We start from the raw sequence: 7,647 nt of genomic DNA, 5'->3' as shown, positions 1-7,647 counted from the left end.
TTTGGCTAAAATCTAAAGCTGAGAACAATAGGTGTTAAGAAATCCTATATTCCAAAGAGAGTTCTTAGCATACCCTACAGAACTTTCCAAACTGGTCTAAGGACAATTACCAACAGCCCATATCAGGAAAAGATAGAGACTGATTGAAACCACCTTTGCAAAATTATGACAGTAAGAGAAAACTGACACAGTTGATTCCATTTTGCTTCTAAGCTACAAGATGTCTTCGGTGATTCCTCAGTGTAGGCCGAACTAACTTCGGGAGGCACTTAATTTATACTTTAACCTTAAAGCAAAGATGACAATAGCCCTTTCCTAAAACTAAACCACCTCTGTAAAACTAATGGAAGGCCACAGGTTAGGATTATGAGAGGGGCCTGAATTCTGCTAAAATGTAGGCAAAGTGAAATGATAACCAGCCATTGTTCTGGAGGTCACAGGATTTGTCACTTCCCCAATTACTCCTGTAGATAACGTCGACTAACATAGAACCCAAGATTGGCCTTTTGAGATTTTTTTTCAGACTGTTATATTTCTCATGACCAGCTGACTCGGGTCAGACCTGCAACTCATGAGTCAATCAGTCCTGTGGCCCTACCCAGAGGACAACTCAGTGCATGAAGACTGTTTTCCACACTCCTATGATTTTACCCCAATCAATCAATATTCCCCATTCTCTAGCCCTCTGACCACCAACTATCCTTTAAAACCCCCAAAACTTTGAGCCTTCAGGGAGACTGATTTGAGTGATATTTCTGGTTCTACTACATGAGTTAGCCTCCTGTCAAACTCTTTCTTTACTGCTATGCCATAGTCTCAGTGAATTGATTTTGCCTGTGCAGAGGGCAGGGAGAACCTGCCGGTGATTACCTGATTGCAGAGACAAATTCCTTGAAAGAATTTGTGAATCAAAAGATTGCTGGGGTCTGGGTGTGGTGGCTTACATTTGTAACCACAGCACTTTGGGAGGCCAAGGCGGGAAGATCGCTTGAGCTTAGGAGTTCAAGACCGGCCTGGGGAAGGTAGAAAGTCATCATCTCTAATAAAAATAAAAAAATAAAAGAATTAGCTGGGCATGGTGGTTTATATCTGTAGTCCCAGCTACTACGGAGGCTTAGGTGAGAGGATTGCTTGAGCCTGGGTGATAGAGGCTACAATGAGCTACAATCATACCACTACACTGCAGCTAGGGTGACAGAATGAGACTCTTTAAAAAAAAAAAAAAAGGATTACTGGGGTATTTCCCCTCCCACCCTGATTCCAAGTGAGAGGTGAAACAAGAGGACACTTTGGAGAAATTGGGCACTGCTTGCTGAAGGTGGACAGAGTCTTACTCCTTGGCTCTATGCTTGCTCAGCTATGGGAGCTTGTAAATTTGAGACAGCATGGAGAACAAAAAAGTGTTTGGAAGAACCCAACCTATGTCCCTTATTGAAGAGGACAAAGACACTTTTGTGTGACTATTGTTTAGAGAGGCCCAGTGGTGAGAAGTTAGCAGAAGTTGCTCCTGATAACAGGGTAAGGTGGAGTGGCTTCAAGGCTCAGCTTCACTATTTGGTGAGTGTGTATATGAGCTCCCCTCATCCCAGAAGCAGCAGATGTGGGTTTGCATCCTCTACAAAGGGCTTTATCCAAGAGGACTCCCTATCGGTGGGAGATCCTACAAGGAAGAAGCCATGTTGGATGCTTTGCTAGAAGTTGAGAGCTAAGGTAAAGTCACAAGAGGCCTCCCAGAGAGCGTCTTATCTGTATCAGGGAATGATGCAGTGCAGAAATTCCTCAGGGATGTATCTCTGTGTAGGATCTCCTAAAATCCATCGAAGAACCCCAGGAGGGACAATTGGTATTTGTGTATTGTATCAGTCAGGTTTCAACCAGAGAAGCAGAACCAGTAGAAGAGATACGTACAGTCATGCATTGCATAATGATGTTTCGGTTAACAATGGATCACATCTATGCTGTAATTATATCCATAAGATTATAATGAAGGTGAAAAATTCCTAGTGACATCCTATCTCTAGGGACATCATAGCTGTCATAACATCACAGCACAACACATTACTCATTACTCACGTGTTCGTGGTGATGCTGGTGTAAACAAATCTACTTCACTGCCAGTCATGTAAAAACTATAGCACATACGGTTATGTATGATACATAATGCCTGATGATAATATGTGCCTCTGTTATTGTTTTATGTATTTAATATACTATACTTTTTTTTTTTTGAGATGGAGTTTCACTCTTGTCACCCAGGCGCAGTGCAATGGTGTGATCTCGGCTCACTGCAACCTCCGCCTCCCGGGTTCCAGCGATTCTTCTGCCACAGCCTCCTGAGTAGCTGGGATTTACAGGCATGTACCACCACGCCTGGCTAATTTTTTGTATTTTTAGTAGAGACGGGTTTCATCATGTTGGCCAGGATGGCCTCAAACTCCTGACCACAGGTGATCCACCCGCCTCGGCCTCCCAAAGTGCTGGGAGGCATGAGGCACCATGCCTGGCCATTATACTTTTTATTGTTATTTTAGAGTACATTCTTTATACTTACCTATTAAAAAATTTGTTAATTGTAAAACAGTCTCGGGCAGGCCCTTCAGGAGGTTTTCCAGAACAAGGCATTGTTATCACAGGAGAGGACAGCTTCATGCGTGTTATTGCCCCTGAAGACCTCCCAGTGGGACAAGATGAGGAAGTAGAAAAGTGATATTGATGATCCTGACCCTGTGTAGGCCTCTGCTAATGTATGTGTTTGTGTCTTAGTTTTTAACAAAGCTATTTAAAAAGTAAAAAAAAAATTAAATAGAAAAAACTTATAATAAAGATATAAAGAAAGAAAATATTTTTGTATAGCTGTACAATACATTTGTGTGGTAAGCCGTGCGTTAATACAAAAAAGTGAAGTAGTTTGGAGATTTCTCAAAGAGCTTAAGACAGAACTACCTTGGAACCAACCCAAATGTCCATCAATGATAGACTGGATAAAGAAAATGTGGCACATATACACCATGGAATACTATGCAGCCACAAAAAAAGGATGAGTTCATGTCCTTTGCAGGGACATGGATGAAGCTGGAAACCATCATTTCAGCAAACTCCCACAATAACAGAAAACCAAACACCACATGTTCTCACTCATAAGTGGGAAATGAACAATGAGAACACATGGACACAGGGAGGGGAACATCACACACCAGGGCCTGTCAGGGGGTAGGGGGCTAGGGCGAGGGATAGCATTAGGAGAAATACCTAATGCAGGTGACGGGTTGATGGGTGCAGCAAACAACCATGGCACGTGTATACCTATGTAACAAAACTGCACGTTCTGCACATGTACCCCAGAACTTAAAGTAAAAAAAACAAAAACAAAAAAACTACCATTCAACCTAGCAATCTCATCACTGAGTATATACCCAAAGGAATATAAATTGTTCTACCAAAAAGGCACATGCACGTGCATGTTCATTGCAGCACTATTCACAATGGCAGAGACATGGAATCAACCTAGATGCCCATCAACGGTGGAATGGATAAAGAAAATGTGGTACATATACACCATGAATTACTACACAGCCATAAAAAAATAAAATCATGTTCTTTGCAGCAACATGGATGGAGCTGGAGGCCATTATCCTAAGTGAACCAATGTAGGGACAGAGAACCAAATACCACATGTTCTCGCTTATAAGTAGGAGGTAAACATTTAGTATGCAGGGAGGCACAGTGGAACAAAAGACACTGAGGCCTACTTGAGAGTGGAGGTTGGGAGAGAGTGAGGATGGAAAAACTGCCTATTGGGTACTGTGCTCATACCTGGGTTACAAAATCATTTGTACACCAAACCCGGCAACTTGCAATTTACCCATGTAACAAACCTGCACGTGTACCCACTGAACCTAAAATAAAAGTTAACAAAAAAAGGAAAAAGTTTGTTAAGTAAAAAAATTAGAATAAGCTAAGGTTAACTTATTATTGAAGAAAGAGATTTCACTTCACAGCAGCTGCGGCCTGACTGTGAGCAGGCTGAGCAGCCTCAGCTGAGAGTGGGGTGGTGGCGTGGCCCTCCTTAGGAGACCACCAGATCACCTCTTACTGTGGCCTCACCGTGGCGACCTATGGGCAGACCTGCATGTGGCCAGTGTGCATTTCTTCATCATATGTTAACCTGGGCAAAGCTGCCAGAGATATTTTTAACAAAGGATTTGGTTTGGGGTTGGTAAAACTGGATGGGAGAACAAAGTCACTCAGTGCTGTGGGATTCTCCACATCTTGTTCATTTAATACAGACACTGGAAAAGCTTTTGAAGTCTTGGAGACCAAATATAAACGGTGTGAGTATGGTGTGACTTTCCCAGAAAAATGAGACACTGATAATACTCTGGGAACAGAAATCACAATTGGACCAGCTTTGTCAAGGTTTGAAACTAATATTTGATACTACCTTCTTACCAATCACAGGAAACAAAAGTGGTAAAATCAAGTCTTCTTGCAAGAGGGAGTGCATAAACCTTGCCTGTGATGTTAATTTTGATTTTGCTGGACCTGCAATCTATGCTTCAGCTGTCTTTGGTTACGAGGGCTGGCTTGCTGGGTACCAGATGACCACTGGTAGTGCCACCTCAAAGCTGACAAGGAATAACTCTGCAGTGGGCTACCAGATGGGGGACTTCCAGCTACACACTAATAACAATAATGGGGCAGAATTTGGAGGCTCAGTTTATCAGAAGGTATGTGACAATCTTGACACTTCAGTAAACTTTGCTTGGACATCAAGTACCAACTGCACTCATTTTGTCTTGCCGCTAAACATCGGCTGCATTTCACTGCTTCTGTTTTTGCAAAAGTCAACAACTCTAGTTTAATTGGAGTGGAAAGAAAGAGACTTCATTTACACTCAGACTCTGAGGCCTGCTGTGAAGCTTACACTTTCTGCTCTGCTAGATAAAAAGCACATTAATGCAGGAGGCCAAACACTTGGGTTTGTCCTAGAGTTGGGGACTTAATCCAGCTGAAAGAAATGGCAATGGATATCAGAAGATTTGGCTTTAATATATTTTCATTGTGATTAGCAGGCTCTCCCCACAAAGAAGGTGATCAAAACAAAGGATCTAAATAAGAGCTATATTTTAAATATTTAAACAGCTACTCATTAGCTGATTTCTAGTTGAATTGGTTATGTATCTAGTTACCAATATGCTGCAACCATGCAGTCACCTATACATTATTTAAGTATATTTAACTGTTAAATGCACTACCCACCAATCACAACTGATGTCTTACTACACGGTACTCTCATTATCTCATTGTAGGATTTAACTGCCCTCTTTCGGTCAATGCCAGTAATTGCACATTAATGACAGTTGCTAAAGCAGTTAGTCCAGTGACTTTTCAGAGGGTGCTGCGATTACAGATTCTCTTCCAGGATTCTTTGTTTGTTTAGTAGCCAATCAAGGGTAAAGTCTCTTCTATTCAATCACTAGAGGAAAAAACATTTTCTTACTACCTTGATTCTAGAAAAATTTGTGCATTCTTTTTATAATACTCAGACACAAATAGTTCTTTAGTGGCCATTCAATTATTTCCTTTGTTACTGTACATTTCCAAGATAGATTATTTGATTAGCAAAAATGCCTGTGCAATGCATTCAGGTTATTGCCAGGTATGGACACTACTAGAATGACAGTGAGTAAGAGAGAAAAAAGAAATGATACCTTTCAGTAAGAAGGAAAATGGAACTATCAATAATAGAAGGCTAATTAGTAAAGAAAGAGTCAAGAGAATATAAGACTGAGAAACACTTCAGATTCTTAATAAAAAGAAGGCACTCATAGGAAAGTAAACTTTCTGAAAAGTAGGAGAGAAGTAGGATAGTGGTAATTTTGCTACCATTTTGAAATGGTCCATAATCATGAATATATAATTTCAGTATACGGCACAGACTCATTACAGAATCACACAGTGCTCAGCTCCTAGGTCTTGTGTGTCCTCGAACAATAATATATAATTTAACTTCTCCTACCTCATCTTGACAGATAAATACCATGCTATCCATTTTTCTGTTTAAGCGCCTTCTGTGTTGGGCTATCCAAGTCAGGAAATCTTTCCTCAGTATTCTGTAGGACCCACGAGGCTGCAGATCCGGACGTTTTTCACCATTTGATGGTTTGGATCTATAAGAAGGACACTTTCATATTGTTCAACCTAAATATTTCTTGTCCTGTCATGAAATAGCGATGATATATTTGGAATGTCAGCTAGCTTTTCTGTCCAGTGCCTCCCTCCCATCTTCATTTCGGATATTAAATTTTACTAAAACTTACTTTTATTTAGAATGTAATTCTCCTGAATCACTTTCAGACTCTCTGTTTTTATACCTGGTTGTGTGGTCTGTGACATCACCGGACATTTTCTAAAAGGGCCCCTCACTACTGTCTCCGGGGTTGTTTCCCAAACTATTGAAAACTATTCTGCAGATCTTCCTGCTCAGAATGTTTGATCTTACAACAACTTATCACTGAAAGATTTCAAACAACAACTAGAGTTCAGATTCCTTTTTCAGCTGCTTAGTAAATGGTTTATTGATTGAAACACTGAGAGATTGTAGTTGTTCAATGGGAATGTCAATGGGAAAACAACTAAGTTTATGCATGAAGAGGGAAAGGCAAGTAAATCATGACCACTGCCCACCTGACAGCAGCTGTGCAAAATGCTGTGACAGACTGTTTCCAAAGATGCGTATCACTGCATATCTTCCAACAGACATACCCTTTAAAAACAACTTTATTGCCAGGCATGGTGGCTTATGCCTGTAATCCCGGCACTCTGGGAGGCTGAGGTGAGTGGATCACCTGAGGCCAGGAGTTCAAGACCAGCCTGGCCAACATGGTGAAACCCCGTCTCCACTAAAAATACACAATTAGCCAGGCGAGATGGCTCATGCCTGTAATCCCAGCTACTCGGGAGGCTGAGGCAGGAGAATCATTCGAACCTGGGAGGCAGAGGTTGCAGTGAGCCGAGATCGTGCCACTGCAGTCCAGCCTGGTAAAAGTGTGAAACTCCATCTCAAAAACAAACAAAAAACTTGGTTGAGATGTAATTTATGTACATGCATATTTTGATGAGCCACAGGATTTTTTGCCATGTGTCCTTGATATGGCTTCTCCAAGAATTTGAGTCTATTTTTACTATTCTTGAATCCAGTCCAGCCCTGTGACTCACTTGACCAACAGAGTGCTGTGGAGCTGCTGTTGTGTGTCTTGTAGAGCTAGGTTATAGAAGCCTTGCAACTTCTACTGTCTCTTGGCACATTTGCACTTGGGACCCCTGACCTGCCTTGTAACAAGTGTATCTACTTGCTGGAGACACTAGGTAGAGAGGACCTAAGTCTATTTGGGGAGTGAGAGAGGTCAAGTTGTCCCAGCATCCTAGTCAAATCTTCAGGTAATTCCAGCTCTAGCTATCATCTAACTGCTTGAGGTACCCCATGGGAGACCACTCACCTTACCCCAGTCAACCACAGAGCCATGAGAAATAAGAAAATGATAATTACTTTAAACTGCTAAGTTTTGGAGTGGTTTGAATGCAGCAATTTGTCACCAAAACAGAGATTGGTACTATGAAAGGCTGATGATTTAACAAAAATCTAAA

At 41.4% G+C, this 7,647-nt stretch overlaps 1 pseudogene; it reads left to right on the top strand.

Annotated features, from left to right (window-relative positions):
* Window positions 1-1,761: 1,761 nt before the first annotated feature.
* Window positions 1,762-5,069, top strand: LOC100583274 (annotated as a pseudogene).
* Window positions 5,070-7,647: the final 2,578 nt, after the last annotated feature.

The sequence above is a fragment of the Nomascus leucogenys genome, chromosome 23 (genome assembly GCF_006542625.1).
Source record: "Nomascus leucogenys isolate Asia chromosome 23, Asia_NLE_v1, whole genome shotgun sequence".
In the NCBI taxonomy this organism is placed as follows: Eukaryota; Metazoa; Chordata; class Mammalia; order Primates; family Hylobatidae; genus Nomascus; species Nomascus leucogenys.
Note: the sequence above shows the minus strand (reverse complement) of the source record. Positions and strands in the feature narration are given on the sequence as shown.